Source organism: Mauremys reevesii, linkage group 10 (genome assembly GCF_016161935.1).
Source record: "Mauremys reevesii isolate NIE-2019 linkage group 10, ASM1616193v1, whole genome shotgun sequence".
Classification (NCBI taxonomy): Eukaryota; Metazoa; Chordata; order Testudines; family Geoemydidae; genus Mauremys; species Mauremys reevesii.
This window is the reverse complement of record NC_052632.1, coordinates 15,250,975-15,276,017: the sequence shown is the minus strand read 5'-3', so window position 1 is coordinate 15,276,017 and position 25,043 is coordinate 15,250,975. Positions and strand designations below refer to the sequence as shown.

At 43.1% G+C, this 25,043-nt stretch overlaps 1 long non-coding RNA gene across 1 annotated transcript in view; it reads left to right on the top strand.

Moving 5' to 3' along the window:
* Positions 1-10: 10 nt before the first annotated feature.
* LOC120373105 overlaps positions 11-25,043 on the top strand; it is a 33,994-nt gene continuing 8,961 nt past the window's right edge. Inside the window, exons 1-2 of the long non-coding RNA XR_005585382.1 lie at positions 11-134; positions 323-447. This is a non-coding gene — a long non-coding RNA (uncharacterized LOC120373105). The remainder of the gene's footprint in view (positions 135-322; positions 448-25,043) is intronic.

The window sequence follows — 25,043 nt, the reverse complement described above, 5'->3', positions numbered from 1 at the left end:
TCCTGGTTGGGACCAGAGGAGTAAAGGGGTGTCTCCTTGCTGGTTGCAGAAGCTCAAGGGAGAGCCAGAAGATGGGTTCTGGTGGTACTGGCATTCAGTGAGGAAGGAGAGGAGTGGAGAATTTCAGCCCTGAGGTAAGGATGAAGAGGAAAGGGTTACATGGGAAGGGGCTCAGGGAATAGCAGCAGCAACTATTAAAGGAAGCAGCATGTAGCTGCTATTTATAGAGTCCCTGGGTTGGGACCCAGAGTGGTGAGTGGGTGGGCTGGCAGAGTGGCCACAGTCCTAAGAAGGGGACAAGTTTTATTTTGTTTGTTTAAAGGCTCCAGGATGGGGGTGAAGACTCTGCAGAGCAGCAACCATTTATTGAACTTTGTTACCCTGGGAAGAGGACTAACCTTAAAGGAATAACATGGCTGGAGATCTGGGGTGAGAACAACTAATAAGGTAAAGAGACTCCAGGGAGAAAGTCCTGGGAGCACTGCTTCATACCAGGGCAGGGATGGACTTGAAGCTGAGCCAGAAGGGGCTGAGAACTGAGTCCAGAGACAGGGCTGCAGCTACCAATCAGGGTACAGTGATAGGCCCTATTGGACTTTTGTCACCCCAGATGAGGTTCCTTCATGGGTTTAGACTATGTATGGCTTAGCTGGAGGGCTGAACCAATGAAGACCTGCCTAATGAGGGCAACCACTGACAGGGGGCACCACAAAAAGAGAGAGAGAGGTGAGTTCAGGTTTGCATGCACCCAACAGAAGTGAATGCACACCGTCACAAATAGTGACCAAAATTGGATACAGTACTCCAGCTGAGACCTAAGCAGTACTGAGTAGAGTGGTACTATCACCTTTTCGGTGACTTGCATGCTATGCCTCTGTTAATGCAACCAAAATTTTGTGTGTGTGTGTAACAGCATTGCATTGTTGACTCATGTTGAGGCTGTGATCCACCATGACTCCTAGATCCTTCTCAGCAGTGCTGCTGCCAAGCCAGTTATCCCCCATTCTGTATCTGTGCAGTTGGTTTTTCTTCCTTAATTGTAGCATCTTACATTTGTCTTTGTTGAATTTCATTTTGTTGTCTATAGCCCAGTTCTCCAATTTATCAAGAATTTTAGCTTTATCCTCCAAAGCGTTTGCAGCCCCCCTTCCAGCTTTGTGTCATCTGAAATGTGAGCAATATGTTCTCTATTCCTAAATCTAGGTCATTAATACAGATGTTAAATAACACTGGACCCAGAACAGATCCCTAACATCATTCCATTCATAATTATTCATTCTTTGCAGTTGTTTAACCAATTATGTATCCACTTAATGGTAATTCTACTGAGCCTGCATTACTCCTGCTTACTTATCAGACTGTCATGTGGGACTGTGTCAAAAGCCTGGCTAAAGTCCAGGTATACTATGTCCACCGTATTCCCCTTATTCACCGAACTAGTTGTCAAAGAAGGAAATCAAGCTGGTTTGGCATGATTTGTTCTTAGTAAATCCATGTGGGCTACTAGTGATCACCCCTTCATCCTCCAGGTATTTGCAAATTGAATGTTTCATACATTGCTCTAGTAGCTACCCAGGTATCAAGGTCAGGGTAACTGGTTTATAGTTCCCTGGCTCCTCCTTCACTCCCTGTTTAAAGTTGGGCACCGTGTTAGCCCTTCTCCAGTCTTCTGGAAGCTCTCCTGTCATCCATGAGTTTGCAAATTTTATTGCCAGAGGCGCTGAGATTTCTTCAGGTAATTCCTTTAGCACCCTGGGGTGAATAGCATCCAGCCCTGCTGATTTGAATACAGATGGTGAAACTGAGGCACGGGGAGATTACTGTAAATGACTTGATCCAGGTCATAGTGAGTCAGTGGCAGTCAGGAATAAAACCCAAGCCTTCTGACTTCTAGGCACAAGCTCAATCCATTTAACAGCAGCTACCTTCACCTTCCTTTCTTCCTGGCTGAGGCACTGTATGCTCCTTGGAGCAGGGTTCTCATTTTCTACAGGTTTGTACTGCACCGACCACAATGAGTCCCTATCACAATATAAATGTCAAATAATAATGAAATCATCATCACATTTGCTCCATTAGCAGAATCGGTTTTCATCTGCCTATACTGATGCGTGTTGCTATAGTGCCACTTACTGGTAAGTATATCAGAGGCAATCAAAGAAAGATGGCTGAGTCCCAAAAATGTCTTGGCTCATGTTACACCTCCCTCTCGTGAATAGTGCAGTTATTAAAATGGCAAACTAGGTGCAGTTGTATATTAAATATCATGGTGTATATCACTATATTTAAAAGCATAAAGCAATCTAGGGCTGAGACTGTGAAAGAATTTAAGGGCGTTAGATGCCCAGCTTTCTTTAGGAAAATCCCTGTGTAAATAGCTTCCTGTTAAATCTTTCGTACAACTCCTTTTCTGCATTTAAAAGTTTCTGGTCCTTTTATTTCTCTCCTTTCCCTTCTCTCTCCCCCCACCATATCCCCCCAGAAGGCTCCATCTACTGCTTCCTGTATATTGTCTCTAGAAATGCGTACAAATCAATTTTTCTTCCACAATGATAAATTATACGAGGCACATTAATTATGAGGCTCACATTCATTTACTCACAATGTAATAAACAAGAAATATTCTCTATTTTTGAAAGTTTCTTTCTTGGATGAATGAAGGCTGAAGTGCCTAAAGAAAAAGACGGGGGGGAAATTACCTCCAAATATAAAAGAGTAGAATATTGAGCCAATATGCAGTATGGCCAAAATCACTTGGAAGACGTTCACAACTGAAACAAGTATGGAATGAAAGAATAAGTGTTAAATCAATGGGCTGAACAGTTAAAAACAAAATTAAAGGTGAACTGAAATGCTGTCTCAAACTTATTTGAGATCCCAAAGCATTAATGTTGTTATTATTAGATGAAAAGACTTTAAACGGTTCTAATAAATGCATTTGAGTTACCACTGCTCTGTGAAAGCATTAAAAGAAAAACAAATGGTCCTACTTGGATGACTTACTGATACACACTCTTCATAATAGGCCAAATCTTGTTCTCTGAGCACAGCCAGGTAAAAAGGAGGTGAGATTGGGGCAAGAGAGACCACAGAATCCTTCCTCCAGACCATATTGCACTAATGGAGCAATACTATAGCTGCTACTGTAGTCTCAGAGCTGAAGTAGCTTCTATGGCTGCTGATTTCTCCCAGTACCGGAATTTGGCCAGTAGAACTTCATTATCGTGGATTCCCTGGGCACATTCGTGTTAATGCAGATGGAGATGTTTATTTCTGAACTTCACCAAATAAAGTCAACCCAAAATGCTGTGGGGAAAGGGAGTGGGGCCGGGGAGGAGGGGTTAGCTTTGTGGCAGTTAGAAACCTACAGAGACAATATCCTAACACAACTGCATTGGATAAGAGCAGAGAATTCACATCTCAATGGACTCTCTGCACACAACTCCCATAACTAATCATTAAAGTCTGATGCTTCTACCAAAATCTGGCTACAAGTTAACTTCTTGAAGCCCGGTTGGTGGACCGTTCGGGAGGGGAGTTTAGTCTCTGCAGCCTTTCCTGGGCTGAGACTGCTAAAGGCAGGTGTTCTAGTCATGACGGTGAGTTTTGTGACCTGGATACGAATACAAAAGAGACTGACCTGAAATGCCCATTCATTTCACATAGGCCACAAAACAAGCATCGGATCACAACAGTTTCCAATTACTGGGCCAAACCCAAAGCAGGGTTCATGTTTGTGATGAAAAGCTCCCTATTGCAGGCCTTGGGCCATCCATTCTCACTTGCTACAAAGAAATGCGTTTTAGAGGTGAATTCTCTTCTCATTGGTTGGGACTACAGCAGGGATAGATCAGCCACTCCTTTCTTTCCCACAGCGATCTGGCATCTTCTGTCACCTCCATCTGCTTAGAGACCAGGAATCTCCAGGTGAGCTCTCTCCTGGACTTTCTACATGGCAGCTGTAATTGAGTGCACAGTAGGAGCCTGATTTGCCTCTACATTTGCACCTGTGTAAAGTGGGTGTGACACACTACCACTAACTTGAGCAGAGAATTCTGATCTGGCAACATTCTACAGCCACTTCACACAAGTATGAATGACAACTCAGGGTAGAAGGCATTAGAGAATCAGCCCCCTAGATGCCAGTCTTTAAATACTGGGGTCTGAGTCTAATCCGGCATTGGTGGAAATCAGGGGGTAAGACCAGTGAAGTAAACCAGGAGCAAAGGAGATCAGAATCAGGCCCAGAGCCTCCTCTTATGCAGGGCCGATGCAACCATTTAGGCAAACTAGGTGGCCGCCTAGTGATTGGGGGTGCCTAAAAGTCCCCTCAGGTGAGGCGGTGGAATGGAGGTGAGCTGGGGGGGCATGCGGGGAGGGCTGCCCGCAGTAATGGGGGGGAGGCACACAGGGGAACAGCTCCCCGCCCCAGCTCACCTCCTCCGCTGAGCACACAGCCCCCACTCTATGTCTCCTCCAATCGGCACCGCACACCTGGGTGGGGAGGAGAATTAGAGCGGTGCCAGCGTGCTCAGTGGAGGAGGCAGAGCTGAGGTGAGCTGGATGGGGGGAATCTCCCCAGGCAGGGTTAGCTTCCGTGGGGGGAATCTCCCCAGGCAGGGTTAGCTGCCAGGGCAGAGGGAGTCTCCCCGGGTGGGGTTAGTTGCCGTGGGGGGACAGGGTGGAGAGGGGTTAGGTGTCGTGGTGGGGGGGGGGGGTAGCTGCCGTGGGGGGGGCTCCCCGGGTGGGGGGCTAAGTTAGCTGCTGTGGGGGGGTGGGGTTAGCTGGGGGGGGTGCAAGGTTGAAGTTTCGCCTAGGCCGCAAAACTTCCTTGCACCGGCCCTGCTCTTATGGACACTCACCCTTTCCTTCCCCTAGGAACAAAGGGTAAGTGCATGCACCAGTTAGAAATGTGAAGCTGGACTTATGTGAGGGTCTGATCCAGCTCACATTGAAGTCTTCCCATTGGCTGGCTCTGGCCCCTTAAAGCACTCCAGAACTCTAAGCCTTAGGTAAAACATGCCAGAGGCAATTAACAGATACAGAGACTAATAGAGCAGAAAACAACTAGAACAATCAGAAAGAGCTGGTAAAATGAAGGGAAGTTGGCCTATGTAACAATCTAATAGCAATACTGGGGGACTGGTTCTCTTTTTTTTTTTTTCTTCCTTCTTCTTCTTCTTCTTTTCTTTTTTAAAAGAAGACTTGTTATCTGGGCAGAAGCCTCACCCCCTGTAATGTGCAGACACCATACCATAAAAAAAATGCTTTAAACAGACTAGCAAGGCTATTGTTCACAAAACTTAATTAGGCTTTTTCCTGCACAAAGTGTCATAGATAGCAAATAAAGATGTCTCATCAGACTCCTCTCAAGTGCTTTGCTACATATCTGTGTAGCAGAAAATGTGATATTTTGACAGTAACTGTGATTTATGAAGGCAAGCGTTATCTGCAGACCACACAAGATGAACACGTGATTAAGTGAATAAAAATCCTTCTGTGGAGGTGGTCTTAATCAATTAGTTTCCATTCCTTGAATGACAGCCAATATAAAATACATTCTTCAGGTTATTTCCAACTGACCCAGGAGCCTTAGGTTGCCAGTAATTTCCTATACTGGGCAGAAAACTTAAGCACCTACAAAAGAGAGAATGTAAGTGAATTATTAAGTCTTCAGAACTCCCTGTTTGCAATCCAAATCAGTCATTATTTTGTAGTTAATCTTCTGCCTATTTGTGGCAATGGGAGAGGCAGACGTTTAATTAGTTTTAGCAAAAAAATTCCATTAAAAATGGTCTTGCTCCTACTGAACAGCATTTATAATCTTTGTAGACAGAAACAATTGGGGGAAAAAAGATAAAAATATTCTACAGGGAATCCAAGGGAATCTGTGTCTCAGAACATTCTTTCCTGCACTCTGGGACCTTTGGGACCTGCAGAATCTGATAGAAAACACCTGCATTTTCCAGCTGTCACAGGCACTTATTTCATTTACAAAGGAGAAAAGAAATCCTAATTAATCATGGGTCCATTTTTAATTTGCCGGGTTAGTGATGTTTGAAAAACACAGATGACTTACCAGTGTGTTTGTATTGCCGTAAAAAGGATACAAATGTCTCCAAACATATAAAAACAGAAGGGAGGAGCTGTGCTCAGAAATCAGGGGATTTACTCCAGGCTGATGCAACATAGTTGAGAGCGGAGTTTGGCTCTGAACCTTTTCTTTCAATAGGATATTTTACTTAGGGCCTGATTCTGTAGTCATTGCTCACGTGCATAGTCCCACCGAGGCTACTTGTGTAAGTGCCTGTTGTGAGTAAGGTATACAGAATTGGGCCTTTAATGCAGCATTGCACTAGTGTCCCAGCACAAAGCAGTCCTACAGTCAGCAGATCCAACCAGTGGAGGATTTTTCCCACACAAGGAATTATTGAGGCAAAGAGCTACCATACCAATTTGTAAACCATCACTCCTGCTACCCAGCACAGGGGGCAAGTCTGGGGGAAAATGGATATAGCCCAGGCATCCCTATGCTCTGCTAATCCCCAGATGCCAGAATTCCTCAAAGCCATTGGCAACTACTATATATACTACAAAACCAGTTTCTTCTCCCTTGGTTTTCACACCTCAACTGCTAGAAGAGGGCCTCATCCTCCTTGATTGAACTAACCTCGTTATCTCTAGCCTGCTTCTTGCTTGCATATATATACCTGCCCCTGGAAATTTCCACTACATGCATCTGACAAAGTGGGTATTCACCCACGAAAAATCATGCTCCAAAATGTCTGTTAGTCAATAAGGTGCCAGAGGACTCCTTGCTGCTTATATATACTAGAGAAGCCCTGAGGTAACTCTAATTTATGCCAAGGACTGGACGGGGGTATTACATAGGTGGCTTAAAGCGAGATTTGTCTACCGGCTTTTGCTCTGAGCACACCTTGGCTGACCCTGAGAATCTGGGTCTAAATAATTAAATCCCAACCCCAAAAAGTTTTGAATGTATCTGACATATACAAAGTGTTCTCTTCCTCTCGCTCTCACTTGTTGTAAGTAACTGAGCACAGCTGGTGTATATAGTACACGGTTAAAGCTGATAAACCTTTTGGGATTAGGGAATCTTTACAACCTCCTAGAACTCTAGGGTAGGAGCCACAAAAGTGCTTGGGCACATCAGTCCCTGTTTTAGTTGCCTTAAATCCCAGTTTGGGCTCCACTAGAATCCACCAGACGCCTGCCAAATCCCATAGGCACCTAGCCTCTCTCTGGGCTTAAGTTTTTCAGGATAAGAGTTCCCTAGGCCTCTGGGCATCAGCACTGCTGCCTCACTCTAGAGCAAGGGGGTGTGATGCTGTAGGCCAGGGCTTAGGACACCCACCTAGGAGGGGGGAGATCTGGGTCCAGTCCCCCTCCTCTTTCACTATTTAGCCACAGTGAAACCGCCTCAGCTAGAGAGACTGAAGGAATCCTACATCCAAATATCCCGTAGCTCAGTGATTAGAGGATTCAGCTGGGATGTGGGAGGACCCCTGTTGGGAGCCTTTCTCCCCCTTCTGAAAGACATGGATGAATTGAACCTGGATCTCCCAAACATCAGTAACCCTGCTGAGTCCTCTAACCAGAGGATTGAGAGCTATCAGGTGGGCTCCTCTTCATCTGATCATTTTCTGTGGAGCAAGGCAGGCATCTGTCTCTATCCCTTTGCTGTATAGGGAGCATAGGCACCTAACTCAGCTTTGTGGATCGCAGTGTAGTTCCTGGATTTTCTAGGCACCTGAAGTTAAGTGTTGTGAAGCTCAACATTGCAATGCCTAAATCCCTTCATGAATCCCACCCGTGGCATCTTGGCAATTACACCTTTTAACATAGCTCTTTGAATGATGTCTGTTCAATGTGATTTTTATGAGACTATGGTCCAGTTCTGTTCTCTGTTGACTCTAATGGATCACTGCAGATCTACATTGGTATAATAGGGAGCAGAAACTGATCTGATCACAGTGGCTGACATTAACATCTTGTTTTTGTTTTTTACTCTCACCTAACAAACACTGCTGGCAGTTGGAGCTGTCCCTTTGTGGATAAATGATTTCACATAGCAATGCCACAATCCCCCCTAATTAGTTACTCGCTAATGCCATTTTAATTGTGACCATTGTGCATTTCCAATTAGCGCAAAAGTGGCCTAAAATCAAAGGAGGGTTAAAAGGAACTGATCCTGCTCATAGAAAGGGATTGAAAGAGACAAGGCTTTTAAGTCTTGTCTACACTACATGTTCCATCATGTTAGGAAACTGCTTTCTAACTCATTGTTCTTAAGAAGTGTTTCAATGAACATGGCGGTTTCATGGTGGCATTCTTCTTTTAAAAACAATTTAACAAAGTGTGATAGGATGTGTTCCCATACTCACCCTGAAGGGGTTAATGTAGGCCCCAGAGGACCTATTGGGCTGCAAACTGGGGGGATTATGCTGAGAGGAAAGCTCTAATTAGGGGAAGCTCACCTGTGCAGGAACAAGCAGGGCTTCTATAAAGCCAGGATGCTGAGAGCAGAAAGGGGCTATAGGGAAGTAGTTTGCAGTCACTTCCTGAGAGAAGGAAATTTGGCTGGCAAACCTGAGGGTGCTAGAAGGTGTAGGGAAAAGCTAGCAAGGTTCAGGATGGTGCAGACCTTGGCTGCTGATTAGAGGGTGGGTCTGGATTCCTCTACTAGCCCCTGAGGAAGTGATACTATGAGGTAGTGAATGAGAAGACTGCTGGTAAGGAAAGACTTTGATACCTGAAAGGGGGAAATACATGTTGTCACCTGACCAGAGGGCAAGTCACACAAGAGAGAGCACATTGAGTGGCAGACAGTGAGAGAGAGAAGCAGCAGCAGTAGGGGGTGCAATGAGCAGCATCTGGGGGCATTGGAAAGAGCTAATCCCAGAGTGGTCAGGAGGAGGCACCACTTGTGGTGAGTGGATCCCATGATGCAAAGTTATACTCCTCTCCACAGTAAGCAGCAGAACCACCTTAGGATCATAGAATATCAGGGTTGGAAGGGACCTCAGGAGATCATCTAGTCCAACCCCCTGCTCAAAGCAGGACCAATCCCCAACTTTTTTTTTTACTTTTTTTTTTTTTGCCCCAGATCCCTAAATGGCCCCCTCAAGGATTGAGCTCACAACCCTGGTTTTAGCAGGCCAATGTTCAAACCACTGAGCTATCCCTCCCCTGTCCAAGGCCTCTCTTTAAAATGCTGTTTTGGCCTATAGCTAGGTCTCCTAAGCTCTGCTTTAAAGCAAATAATACTTTCACCAGCACTACCACTTGTGGATGGATAGATACTCTTAGGGAAAAGATCTGGGCATCATCCTGGACAGTTCAATGAATATCTCCTCAATGTGCAGCAGTACTTTACAAATAAAATGTTGGGAAATCCTGGCGCTATTCAAGTCAATGGCAAAACTCCCATTGGCTTCAGCAGGGCTGAGATTTCATTCTTACAGTGCATATGGAATTGGATGGAAAATAATATAGAAAATGTTATAATGCTGCTGTATAAATCAATGCCACAGCCTTACCTGGAATACTGTACTCAGTTAGAATCATCCTGTCGCCAACAGGATAAGGAGGACTGGAGCTGGTTCAAAGACAGGTGATGAAAATGATGGGTTGCTTGGGAAAACTTTTTTGTATATAAAGAGACTGAAAAGTTTTGGGCTGTTTATTGTAGAGGAAAAGAAGAGGGGACATAACCGATTGGTCTGGAGAATGGAGATCAGGAACTTCTGTTTTTCTCATGATACAAGAACAGGGGGACAATCTTTGACATTGAGAGGTAGCCAATTTATTTCAAACTATTAAAAGGAAATACTTTTTCCACACAAGACAGCCTCTGGAACACCCTGCCACAAGCTGATTCTATCACTGAGACCAAGAGGTTAGCAGATTTCAAAAAGAGAGAAATGTTCACTAGCACAGATTTTTTGAATGCCCTCAAACAAGCATTTAGTAAGGGAAATAAATCCTCATGTTTCAGGGCATAATCTAGCCTCTCACTAATAGGGGCCTGGAAGAACCTTTCCTTGAGAATGTTATTCTCTGCCTGCCTGTCACAGGGTTTCTTGCCCCTTCCTCTGCCACAGTGTTGGAGACAAGATGAGATGGTTGACAAACAAGTCTGATCCAGTCGGGTAATTCCTGTGTCCCTATGCTGCAATTCAGACACTCATTTAGAATATGTTTTAAGAATATGTAGTACTTTGGCTCTAAAGAAGCAGGGCACAGAGCTAAACAAAATGTGAGTCAGAGGAGAGAACATACTTTATCACACACAGTGTAAGACTTATTTGTTTGGAAAGGCCTTTGATTGGCCTAATCAAAAGAGGAGGGTGGGTTACTTAAGCAATTAATTGTCTTGTTACTTAACAAGCAATTAATTGTTCATGGATGCATTCAACTATCCTGGTGATCGTTACCAAATATACATTTCTAAATGAGTGAATACTGTCTGCAATTAGGCAGCTTTCCAATGTGCCCTGGGCACTGCTAGTGCTGCAGCTTCGTGCCAGTCCCCAGCTCCCACAGAAGCAGTGGTAAAAATCTTGAGCATACAACCTATAAGAGGAAAAGGGAAAATGGAAAGCGGTATTTAGGCAAGCTGCTCTGGCTGCCCACCTGCTCTTCACTCAGGGCTCAGCAGTCTCTCTCATACACACTAACACCTGCTGGTATCTTACATTGTTTTTTAATGAAAAACACCTTTTTTTTCCAGTGGAAAATTGCTTGTCCCTCTGGGTTCTGGTCCATTTGCTCCTTTTCTTTTATTCCCTGACCCATTCTATGTGTCCTTGTACTAGGACCCAATCCAAAACCCATTGAAGTCAAAGGAAAGATTCCCATTGAGTTCAACAGGCTTAGGATCAGGCCACCGGTGACCAAGCCAAGCTAGTCATGGCCCCCTTCAGGTCTGTTTAGCACTTCTGCCACAGCTAGCCACAGGGGAGGACTCCTGCTAACCTGTCCAGCTCTGATTCTCAGTGCACAAAGAACATCCATATACTGTCACTCAGAATGACTGTAACAAGGTGGACTGGCCCTTGATCAGCCCTGTTCAATTAGCCCCACCTTGCTAGGGTGTCTGGCATAAAAGAAGCAAAGTCCAGCAGGTGAGTGGTGGCTGGGGAGGAGGATGGACAGGTTGTTCCCAACTAGCCTGAAGAACTGAGAGGCTGGGGAGCCAAAGCTGGGCTAGGAGGAGGCTGGTGAGGCCAGACTTGGGGAGGTTTTTAAAGACTGAGCCTAAGGGACTCAAGAGGAAGGAAGCCCAGCCGCGAAGAGCTGGCTGGAGTGAGGAGCTGGAGGAGAGCACAAGGCAGGTGGAGGCCTGTGCGAGATTCCAGGTAGGCAGACCTAGGTGTGGCTACTCAGGAAATAGCAGGGAGCCAAGCCCTGAAGGCCGAGGCTTACAGGAGCCTGGCAAGGGTGAAAGCTGTGCCAAGAGACTGGGCAGAAGAGTGCTTGATGCAGAGGAAAGACAGACTGACCCTTTGGGAAGGAGGTGGTGGGCCCTGTTTGAGAGTGTAGCAAAGACTGTGTTACTTGGACCGGGATTCCCTGGCAGGAGTGGACTTTTATTAATGACTTAGCTGCAGGGCCAATTCACTGCAGCAAGTCACCTCTGTGGTGGGAAGCCCAAGAGTTAGTTAAATACACAACACGTATACATGACACATATGCTGCCACTGCGGCCCAAGAAATTCCATGGGACTGATAACGAATGTATGGCAAAAATGCTGTGTCACCAGTCTTGGGGCTGCTGGACTCCTGCTGCTGTGCCCTCCTTAATTCAAAGTAGAGCTTGGAGCTTTAGTGGACAAAATAGTAACTAGAAAACTATGTTGCATTTATATATTCATAGGGTGAAATCCTAGCCCCATTGAAGTCAAGGGGAGTTTTGCTATTGCCTTTGATAAATCCAGAAGGGACCATGCTGATCATTTAGTCTGATGTTCTGCATACACCTGCCATGTAACTTCACTCAATGATTCTTCCATCAAGCCCAATAACCTGTGGCTAAGCCAGTCTCGATTGAAAGACTTCAGCCACCACATCCCAAATACTTAGTTACCCCTACTGTTAAAAAGTTGCATCTTATTTCTAGTTTGAATTTGTCAAGCTGCAATATCCAGCTACTGGATCTTGTTATGCCTTTGTCTGCTAAAGAGTCCTCTACTATCAATCTCCTCTCCAGGCAGATGCTTACAGACCATGATCAAATTGCTTTTTTCACCTCCTCTTTGATAAACTAGAGAGCCTGATTGTCTTAAGTCTCTCACATGTTGGCATGTATTCCAGTCCTCAGATCATGCTTTTAGCATTTTCTGAACACTGACTGATTTTCAACATCCTTTTTGAAGTATGGACAGCAAAACTGGACATAGTGTTATAGTAGTAGCCTCACCAGTGCTTTATCCAAAGGCATTACCACTTTCCTGTTTCTGATTAATCTGTCAGTTGAGGAATTTAAAAGGTTTGGCATCCATTCGTTCAGTTTAAAACCCCTCGAATGAGGTACAAAAGTGGGGGAGGGAATATCTTTTACTGGACCAACTTCTGTTGGTGAGAGAGACAGGCTTCAGAGCTACAGAGCTCTTCTTCAGGTCCTGAAGATATGACTTCGCCCACTTTGTCTCCCTAATATCCAGGTTCCAATATGGCTACAACACTGCAACCAGCGCTTAATCAGATAGGTATTGTTGTTGTTACAAGAAAATCCTGATTCATGCTCTGCTATTTTCAGCAATCTGTCAAGTCAGCACATTTTGATTATCTCCTCAGAGGACAATATTGAGGTCAGAATTGCTGTTCACCAATCGGAATTGTACACAAATAGCTGCATCCTAACTGGCTGGTGCTGATTTCCATCCCAACTCTTTTTCTCTGGACCTCTAACTTAAGCTCCTGTCTAAATATTAATTTAAAAGGATTAAGCATGCTGCCAGTTTTTGCTGATAGATGAATTTTTACCCTAGCTTTTTGAGGGTTTAACAGCTGCCTTTCACACAGTCTGGCTTCTTGTTTCACAGAATATTAAGATGTATTGTCCTTTAGGGTGAACATTGACTGAAGTGAAGTTGATGTGAATTTTTTAAATGATTTTATGTGAATTTTAATCCTCACAAAAGGTGATGGCCTGACACACCTCATGACTGGAGCCTTCTTTTTAGCCACAAAACAGACCTGGCTTTTTAATATGCCCTCGGCCCAACTTCCCTTTTCTCTCCCCCTCTGCCTTCCACAGTTGGGAGGGTTCAATCAGGTTGGCACTGTGATACAACCCATGCTGGCAAAGAGGGAGCACAGCACCATAGCTGCATAGATGTGTGCCTTGCAGGCACCAAAAGAGAGGCTAGGCAGTAAAAATCTGACCCAACAACCATTGAATGAGCAGCCGCAATATCCAGTTCCCTCCACCAATGCCTCAGTCCTAACCAGGATGAGCCTTTGACAGTCTTCTAGGTTATCTCCATGTCCACTCAATCTGCAGGGGATCGTGTTAATTTGTGCTCTGACTGGAGGCTTTTGTGATGTTGACACCTGTCAACAGGGCTCAGACTGTTAATCAGCCATCAGACGGTAAAAGCTTTGAATCCCTATGGATATGGGCTTGAGTGGCAATGAGGTACTGGGCTTTCCCATGGTAGCTTGTTGGTTCCAATCTCCTTAGTCATCCAACCTCCCGTAAATCCAGTATAAACAGTTCGAGTATCGGCTGGCAGTACCCATTTTGCAGATTGGAACACTGAGGAACTGATAGGTTATGTGATTTTTCTGTTGTCACACAGTGAATCAGCAGCAGACCCACAAATAGAAACCACAAGTCTTGACTTCCAGTGCCTTCCCTACTTACCTACTATCCCCACACTAGGACCAACTGTTATTTAGCAAACAATCTAAGACACTAGTGTGGACCAATTTTCCAGGCAAAACACTATGGGCCAGATTGACCCTAGTTTTTGTGCAGGAGTGCGGTGGAAGGAGAGTACAAGGCTACTTGCATGTCCCAAGCATGTATCAGAATCAACTGTATCAGCAGTCAGGAACATGCAAGGATGAAATGGCCACTTCCATGCACCCCTAGAGACCAGAAGTGGGAGGGCAATTGCCATGCCCAATGGCTCACGGGCTGAGCCATCCATGGAAAGAGGAGAAGGCTGCACCATTCTCAGCGGTACATCCCACCCTTTACAGTTAGGAGCACAGTCTCTCTCTGAGCTCCTCCTGGGCAACGTGGCTGTTCAATGCCACAAGCCCTGGCTGGTGCCTTAAAGACAGTTTGTCCCCCTATTAGCAAAGTAGCAAATACTTCGGCAGCATGAAAGCAGCTGTGAGGCTATTAAAAAATAAAATCAATCAAGGCTGCACACCAAGTGGCACTAAACCGCTATAAAATTCAAATAGGGCTGCAGAGTGTGGTACAAATCCTGCCCCCCACCCCTGATAGCACCATTATTAAATGAATGTGATTCACAAGTGCTGTAGAGAAAAACAATATGAAAATACCAGAGAGATGATGCATCATTTTCCCATCGCAAGGCTGTAAAATGGCTGTGCTAATAGGCTACCTATTTTGGAAGCATGAAACAGGCACGTTCTCTGCCCCGTCCCAGGACATTTTGATCAAAATCAGCCTGATCTTGGGTTCAGTTGCTGTTTGTAATCTGTGACAAAAGTGAGGCAAGCAGATTATAAAACAACATGGTTGAGTTTTGTGCTAAGTGGCACTAACTAGCTCTGTCACCAGAAACATAGCGTCTTATATGTGCTAATATCCAAACCCATCACTGGGGGGAAGAGGGGCAGAGGAGACGCAGTACAACAAAGAAGACGTTAGCAACGCAATCAAGCCATGCCTTTCAAGACTTCACTCACTTAAAGATGTTGGGGCTGATTCTCTATTTCCCTGATTCTTGCCATCAGTTCATCCCCATTGAAAGGAGAGTGTCAAATGACAACATTAATGCACAGGGATGGAGAATCAGGCCCGTAAAGAGAAGGCAAATCTAGGACATACAGTTACGTTGATGAGTACTGTTTACTAGAGACAGTGAACTAGCCAGCCCTGTGGGAGGATGTGGTTTTAGGTGGAATCTCCAGATTGAGCTCCCTTCAAATTGCATTGATTTCTAGAAGCACACGGGAGTAACTAAGCTTAAGGTAAAACATTCAAAGCCAATCCTTCAAGCCAGTCTGAGTCGCTCGTTTAGGTGCTGTGGTGCTCCACGAAGGATACTTTAGCCTACAATAACCCTGAGCAAGCCAAGCATTCTATGGGGCAGAGGATGGGAGGGCTCATGCAGTGTGGTTCCATCTCTCTTTTCTCTGTCCCCTTCCCTTCCCTTTATCTGGGGGGAGGAGGGGAAGTTAGGTAAGGGTTTAAGACAGAATCTAGCAACTCTTGGTCTAGTTTAAATTTTATTTCTGCATTTTTCTGACTTTTGAAGAACCAATCTAGTTTAATACTAAATCTGAACAGAAAACTATGAGTTGATGCAATCCCAGAATGCTGTTGTTTGGGCACAGTGAGTGGGTCACTCAGGTTTCCCCACTAGAAGGCGTTTTATTGGTTGTAATTATCTCTGGTGGGTCAGCTGTGTCATTTCCTTGGCCTCTCAAGTGCCAGATAACACTTCTTCCATGAATATATTAACACTCATCTGAAATGATGCTTACAGAAATGAGTGGAAATTTTCAGTAGGCAAACAGCAGCCATGGATAGTTACGCTCCGAGTCGGTGTTCGCTTGTTACACGCTAAATGTGACATTACCTCTTTGCAGAGGGCTATCACTTGGCCACTCAAACTGGGGCTTAAGTGGTGCATAGGCCTTGGGTTAGCCATCTGCACAGGGGTGACTTTCAATCTCATTGTTCCGTAGGATTTCTATATAAGTACGAGCTATGTGCTCTCGACATAAAGTAAGGGTGGGTGGGTGTTTGGGGGGGGGAGGGAAATTGCAGAATTAGAAAGCACACATGAATGGAAAGATACAGATTAAAAAAGTTATGAGTCAACTTTCCAATTGCAGCACAAAGAGTTCAACCCAAGCATACTTTGTAATGAATTAACTGTTTTAAGCAGGCTCATAAATATGCATTAGCTGACTCACAGCGTTGCCTTAGCTGAAACAAAAGTTTTAATCATTCTAGAATGAGATGCAGCGTCTCTGAACGAGAGCTATACTGTATATTATGACAATAATGATGAAACTGCCATTTCCTGTGGAAGGTGGCTGAAAGCCTCAGCTAGACCAAGTCTAAATTGGATCCTGAGACATTCTATCTTTAAATAACATACATTTAACTTCTGTAAAAGGAATAAAGTAGTAATCGAATTTATGGATACAAAATATCTGCAATCCTGTCCCCGCACTGATGATCATTTCTGACAGGAAAAGTGAAACCATTTCATATAATCACGAGTACAACAGATCATATTCAGATACTGTTAAGGAAAGAACTTCATAAATCTACACTTTTTAATCTAGTATGACATTCAAACAATAGGTCAACAGTTTGTTCCACCATTACAAATATCACTTGTACTTAGGATAAGGCAGATGCAGTGACAGCTTTTTAAGTGATTGCAGTATGAAGTTGGACAAATGACAGAATTGAGGTTAGCTCTACAATAGTATTTAGAGAAAAATCTTTAAAAACAAAGACGTATTTCAGAAAAATGGTTCTTTGAATGTCCCTGGTAAAGGTCTACAAAATTATCCTAGCTACACACAACCAAAAATAATAGAAATTTTTTAAAAGCAACCATTTGATTTTATAAATTATGGTTCGAACAGGCAAATATTAATATTTCAGGTTGTTTATGGGGGAAAAAACTGAGAACTAGGAGATGTAAGGAAACATTTTATAGTGTAACATGATTGTAATATGCAATATTGACTTTTGTGGAGATGAATATCAACACTTATTGTCCTGAGAGGTAAATATTGATTATAATCAACATTTTAGTCAAAAGGCAATAAATCTTAATTTTATTACAACTAGAAGTCAGTATATGTATTTGTCATGTACATGATTCATGTCTCCTTTATCAGAAATACTTGGAATTCTTTCCATTGGAGCCCAAATTTAAAAAAAATGCAACGCTTCCTGAGAAATAAACATTCTAAAGTGGAACTGAATTAGGCATTCAGAAACACCTATTTTCTTTTGATGAAGCAATCGGGAAGCAGAGATTTCAATGACATCTGATTGGCTCAAAAATAAATAATAGTTTTGCTCAACATGTCTGTAGCCAATCAGAATACCCCACTTTAGTATCTGTGATCCGATTGGCTAACCTTGTACCCTCAGAGTCTGAGCATCTGTAACCCCACCAGAAGTCAATGAGCTTCAGCAGCTCAGTGCCTCTGACAATTAGGCATTTTATTGTCTACTCAGTTGCTCAGCTATTTGGTATCTTCTAGCCAACCTTATACTTGGCTTTGGTTGGTTTTTCTGTATCGCTGAGATAACCCCTTAACCACTGATCTCTAGCTCTTTGTGGAATATCCAAAATACTTTCTCCCAACTTCATATGTTTCTTTCCAGAATGATTTAGCTTCCACTCAATGTGTCGTTTCAGTAGATCTCTTAAATTGCATGAGGAATGTTCCCACCCTGGCTTCCACACTTAGCACTTCCACTGACACTAATAAAGGCTCCAGACATAGATCTGTGGCAATACAATCCCCTAGTAGTCATTGACACAGTACCATATTTTTAAAAGCATGAGTTCTTTCCCTTCCTACTGGTTTTATGGTTCAGTTTTCTTGCCCACGCACAGCAGTGAACTAGTCATTGTCCAATGCCATTGCCAGCCAGACATTTGAATGAGCCCTTCTAAGCAGGGAGATGAGTACAGTAAGATAATTAGTCCTAATGGTGAGAGTTGTAGAATTCTTGGTTCTAATGGGAAACCTGACCCATCCTTTTCTTTACATTTGCCCTTCATTCTAACAAATGCCAAGCAGGACGCTAGCAAATTTTTGAAACTCTCGCACCTTCAAACTATGAAACTGAGGCAGCCAACAATCTGCGGCAATTCTACCAGAGCAATTTTTTCCCCACTAGTGGAATGCCCTGTACCCTGCTCAAGATATACCACACCGCGTTCATGCATATGAGGGATCTACTCCAGGAAGCTCTGGCCGCAATCGTTTGTGGGGGAATTTTATAGATGCAATTATTTCCATTTCAAATTATTTCCATTTCGTATTGACATTTCAAAACGACAGGCCCACAGATAACATTAATAACCATTCTAGTGTAAAATAACCCCCAAATAAGGCCCATTTGTAGAAAATATTTCTGTTGTCCAAAAACTCACATCTGCTGAATCCTTAAATGCTCCTAGGACTTGCCCCTGAATGCTTTGTGTATTTGTGTGAATATGGGGAATTGAAAAAATGGAGGATCAAGATTCTAATGTAAACCATTTTCATCCAACTCCCATTCGAAAGCAATTTGAATAGAGTCCGATTCATTTTAAAATCCTTTAGTTTTGAAGGAAACACAAAACCCATTGTAAATCACTAACAGATTTTCTTTTGAGTTATCATTTGTGGGAAATGAGAGAACTCAGCCCAGAAACGTATCATTTGGCTGTGGTTCACTCAGTGCTTAATATGCATATGAGCTGTATATTGCTATTATTCTGCACCTACTTGGGTAGATAAATACAGTTCAATGAGGAACATAAACATTTTCAGTTTAGCGATTGTTAATTATTATTACTTATGGTAGTGGTCATCTGGTCACATCAGAATCCAAGCAGAACATCAACCGTAAGTCAGTCCTTAAAGAAAAAGAGATGGAGAAACACTAATCAACACTTAAATAATTTTGTAATGGTGTTTTTATAAACTTCAATTTCTGTTAACGCTGCTTCCCGTAGAGAACAAATGGCTTAAAATGGCACGCTTCAAGCCTCTCTTTTATCTGAAATGGATTCTATTCTCTGGGTGAGAATTAAGCACAGTATGAATTTGGTTTTCAGGGAAGCCCCAAACACTAAAATCAGTGCTGCTAAACTGTTTAATAATGTATTTGCCAGTATGAAAGACTCTTGTACAGCTTCCGTAGGGTTTGCTTATGGTCCATGGAAGAATGATGGGGAGAAAAGTTTATTAAAGACAATACTTTGCCGTCAGACACTTGCATAAAGTAGGCAGAGTGGTTTGGTGGAATGAGCACAGGTTAGGAATCAGGAAGTAATGAGATCCGTTCCCGGTTCTGCTACTCACTTGCCATGTGGCCTCGTGACAGTCACTTTTCAGTTTCATACCTGTAAAGTGAGAATGATTATACTACTTACCCACCTACTTCATGGGCATATTATGAAGATTGATTAATGTCTGCACAATGCTTCCAATACATAAGGTACTATATAGAGCTCCTATTCAGCAAAATACTTGTGTGAGCTTAATTTTAAGCATGTGTTTACATCTCATTTAAGTTAATGGGGAATTAAGCACCTACTTAAGTGGGCTGTGGAATACAGAAGTCCTTGCAGAACCAGGACCGAAATGATAAGTAACACTTTAACTCCTTTGATTGGGTTCAAAGTTTAGAAATGGTTTTGTTTTTAATTTTCCAGGAGCCTGTTTGGCAAAAGACTGCAGTGATGACATGATGCAAGAATTAGGATTAACATACTTAATAAAAATTCACTCACTCACCAGCCTGTACGACTTGCCTCACCTATGCATTGCTTGCTCAAATAGGACTTAACATCAATTTGCACTGGAGCTAGACTGGCCTTTACATAATTTGAGGAGAGCAGAAAGAACTATCTGTTCTCTCTTTTGATGCATTCCCCAACTGTATCGTATTAGTTTAACACTATGGAGACAAACTCATACACTAAACACTTGATATGCTCAGGGGCAGGTCAAGATTCAAAGGATGACTGATTGTCTTTCACTTTAAGGTGATGCTGAATCTTTACAGACCTAAACCTTATTTAAAAGCTAGGCTACTCCTAAATCCAATGCAGCCATCCCCTTCCCCTATACTGGCCCCTGGCCCCAGATTCAGCCACTTTGCACTGTTCCAGTGATGCAAAGGGGCTGTCAAGCTGCTTACATGGACAGACTTGCAGAAGTTCTCAGCACACTGCAGCTTGCCATGGAGACCAATAGGAGCTGTGAGTGCTGAGCACATTTGAATATCTGGCCACTTCAGCCCGTGCCTAAGTGAGAGTGGAACTGTTTTTAAAAATCATGCCTGAAAAAGCAGCTGAGGATTCCCTGGCATGGGCCTCGCCTAGAACCAGCATAGCCTGGATCCTAGCATGGGAGGGTTCATGATAGGGAAGGGAGTTGGCATGGCCAGAGCACGTTGTACTTCTGCGATCCTTGGCCAGCATAAAGTGGGCTAATATAAACCACCATAATTTAAAGCAGCTCTAACAGTGCCTGAAGTTTTGCTGGAGGCTAAACCATCCCCAGGGAGTCACCGGAAACTGGGGGAGCGGAGAGATAATATAAAACCACACGTATCCCTCTTCGCTTCAGGTCCCATCCTGAGTGCAACCTGACCAGATCCAAGGACCAGCACCTGGCATGATGGAAGAAAAAAGTGGTGGCTTGGTTTTGTTTCTGTCTTAGCGCCAAAGCTCTCCTCCCACTGGTAAATTATCAAGAACGCGGCAGTCCTAATGAATATAAATAGAGCATGTATTTATGTAATTCATGACATTGACATCTACCAGTGCTTAAAATACCTACATTCTTCAATCAGGAGAAAAATCAACCTCAGTCAATCATTCTGCTATCAACATCTATCACAACATATTAATCTCGGTGATAGAATTAGTTTTAGATACGTCCTATTACCTCTCTCTGGTGCAAATGAGTTTACATAGTCTGTACTCCTGCAATCCCCATGAGAAGCAATGAGACCTGCTACCTCCAATTCTAATGATGAGCACAGACTACATATCCATATTTTTATAGACACCCTGGAGAAAGGCGGTTGTAATATACCCTGCATGAGCCTACTGATGAGTTATGTAGAAGAGCTGCCAGTATCTATTAGACCCTCTAATATGCTATAGTCTATTAGGATGGATACTGAGACTCAGTGAATTACTGCACTTAATTTATTTTATGGGTGTTAAGTGAGTGTGGATATGGGCAGAATAAAAGTTCTTTGGCTAATTTTCTAATCAGATGGCCGTTAATATAAGGTTTTGACTGGGAAAGGCTCCAAGAGAGAAAAATAATGTTCTCAGCTAGCAGTCAAGCTAAGAAAATGTACTGTGGGGCTGGGGGAGAGTTCTGGGGGGCATATTCCCCATAGACTTCTACTAGCTGATTCAGTTTAGCCGCTGTACAGTTATGAGCATAAAGTCTATCTAGTTGGTAATACTGAAAGCTGGTGGGGTGACTGAAATGTTAAAATCAATGGCTGTAACCTATTTAGGAAGGCTCGAGTGGGCAAAAGGGAAGGAGGAGTGGCACTCCATGTCAGAAATAGCATTATCTGTTTCTGAGTCACCGATAATTTTCTTGAATGTTTATGGTGCAATGTCCCAACAACACAAGATTGGGTATTAGTTGATGTCTGCTACAGACTTCCAAATCACAATAGTGACCAGGATGACCACCTCCTTATGACCTTGTCTATAATGTGTGCGCGGGGGGGGGGGGAGAGGCTGTATCATCATGGGGGACTTCAATTTGAGTGACATATGCTGAAGGTCTCATGCTGCCAGTTCTAAAATATCTTTGTAGTTTCTAAACATGACAATTTCTTAACTCAAGAAGTGTGGTAGCCAACATGGGGGCATTCTTTATTAGACCTTGTCCTAGCAGGCAAAGAAGAACTGATTCCATAAGAACATAAGACCGGCCATACTGGGTCAGAACAATGGTCCATCTAGCCAAGTAGCCTCTCTCCCAGAAGTGGCCAATGGCAGGTACTTCAGAGGGAATGAACACAACAGGCAATCATTGAGTGATCCATCCCTGTTGCCCACTCCCAGCTTCTGGCAAACAGAGGCCAGGGACACCCAGGCATGGTGTTGCATCCCTGTCCATCCTGACTAATAGCCATTGATGGACTTATCCTCTATGAACTTATCTAGTTCTTTTTTGAACCCTGTTATAATTTTAGCCTTAACAACCTTTCCTGGCAATAAGTTTCACAGGCTGACTGTGCATTGTGTGAAGAAATACTTCCTTTTGTTTGTTTTAAACCAGCTGCCTATTAATTTCATTGGGTGACCCCTAGTTCTTGTGTTATGTGAAGGAGCAAATAACATTTCCTTACTCACTTTCTCCACACTATTCATGATTTTATAGACTTTTATCATATCCCCTCTTAGCCATCTCTTTTCCAAGCCAAACAGTTCCCATCTTGTAGATATCACCTCACATGGAAGCTGTTCCATACCCTAATCATTTTTGTTGCCCTTCTCTTTGCCTTTTCCAATTCTAATATATCTTTTTTGAGACAGGGTGACCACATCTGCACGCAGTATTCAAGATGTGGGTGTAGCCTGGATTTATATAGAGGCATTATGTTATTTTCTGTCCTATCTATCCCAGAACTAAAAACTAATGGTAGCTTAGATACAAGTGATCATGACTTGATCACATTTATAATATGCAAGCAGAATAAAGTCCAGCCCAGTAATAAATATACCTGGAACTTTAATAGGACCAACTTCACAAAGTTGAAAATAACTAGGAACCAATTCAGATGGGAGTAAGAATTGTATCCCCAAAATGTGAATGATAATTGGGAATCACTTAAGAACACCTTACTAGATGCCCAAAAAGCCACAATCCCAGGACTGAGGAAGAAGGCTGTGCTGGTTAAGAGTGACCTGGTTTAGAGGGGAAGTGAAGGCACCTATAAAAATGAAATCTATCTCTCTCTCTCTCTCTCTTTCTCTCTCTCTCAAGCAAATGGAAGAAAGGGGCAGTTGATAGTAAAGAATATAAATCAGAAATTAGGAATTGTAGAAAATTGATAAGGGAAACAAGGAGAAATCTGGGCAGAGTTAATGACAATAAGAAGGAGTTTTTAAATATATTAGGAACAAAAAGAATCCTAACATTGGTACTGGAAGAAAGCTAATGTTATGACATTTTTAAAAAAGGATATGGGATGACCCAGGTAACTTGAGGCCTGTCAGCCTGACATCAACCCTGGGCAAGATAAAGGAGCAGCTGATGTGTGACTGGATTAATAAAGAATTAAAAGAGGGCAATGTAATTAATTCAAATCAACATGGGTTTAGGGAAAATAGATCCTGTCAGACTAACCTAATATATTTTTGATGAGATTACAAGTTTGGTTGCTAAGAATAGTAGTGTTGATGTAATAAACTTTTCCTTCTCTAAGGCATTGAGTTGGTACCACATGGCATTTTGATTAAAAACCTAGAACAATATAAAATTAGCATGGTACACATTACATGGATGAAAAACTGGTTAATGATAGGTCTCAAAATGTATTTGTAAATGGGGAATAATCATCAAGTAGGTTTCCAGTGAGGGATTGGTTTTTGGTCCTATGCCATTTAACACCGTTATCGATGACCTAGGAAAAACACAAAATCTTGATTGATAAAGTTTGCAGATGACACAAAAATTGGGGGAAAGGCAAATAATGAAGAGGACAGGCCACCGATTCAGAGCAATCTGGATTGCTTGGTAAACTGGGCGGAAGCAAGCAATATGCATTTTAATATGGCTAAATGTAAATGTACACATCTAGGAACAAAGCATGTTGGCCATACTTACAGGATGGGGGGACTCTATCCTAGGAAGCAGTGACTCTGAAAAAGATTTGGAGGCTGTGGTAGATAATCAGCTGAACGTGAGCTCCCAGTGTGATGTTAATGCGATCCTGGGATGCATAATCAGGGGAATCTGGATTAGGAGCAGAGAGGTTATTTTATCTTTGTATTTGGCGCAGGTGCGACCACTGCTGGAATAATGCATCCAGGTCTGGTGCCCACAATTCAAGAAGGATGTTGATAAATTGCAGAGAGTTCAGAGAAGAGCCATGAGGATGATTAAAGGATTAGAAAACATGCCTTATAAGTGATACTCAGAGCTCAATCTATTTGGCTTAACAAAGAGAAGATTAAGGAATGGCTTGATTACAGTCTATAAGTATCTACATGGGGAACAAATATTTAATAATGGGCTATGGGCTCTTCAGTCTAGCAGAAAAAGGTATAACATGATTCAATGGCTGGAAGTTGAAGCTAGGCAAATTCAGATTGGAAAAAAGTGAAAGTAATTAACCATTGGAACAATTTATCAAGGGTCATAGTAGATTCTCCATCACTGACAATTTTAAAATCAAAATTGGCTGTTTCTTCTAAAAGATCTGCTCTGAGAATTATTTGTGGGATGTTCTATGGCCTGTGTTGTACAGGAGGTCAGACTAGATGATCACAATGGTCCCTTTTGGCCTTGGAATCTATGAATTCATGAAGGGAGCTGTGGGAATGGAGGCAGCAGGTACTGAGCTCAGCTGTAGATACGGTGACCAGATAGTAAGTGTGAAAAATTGGGACAATGGGCTGGGGGTGGGGGGTAATAGGCTTCTATATAAGACAAAGCCTCAAATATTAGGACTGTCCCTATGAAATCGGGACATCTGGTCACCCTATCGATAGAGCCAGCTTCTTGTCCCCCTCAAATCAGGGCCAGAGCTCCATGCTCCGTGATGCTTGTTCTCCCCTATTGCATGTTCCCTAAAAAACTGGATTTGCTCTATAGTGTTTACAAGATCCTGCCAGGGGTGAAAAAGGAAACAGGGGGATAGTTCCCAAGAGTCAATTAAAAAGAGCCTTTTTTCTCAATGTGATGGGCTGTTCACCCCACACAAGGCCTGGAGGGGCTAAGATGGCTAAGTGGGCCAAGACCGGGAGCAGGGATTTAATTAGAACAGGCTCAGCTGGGCAGGAACAAGCAGGGCCTATATAAGACAAGAAACTGGCAACAGAACGGGGCTGGACAGAAGGAGTCTTCAGTCA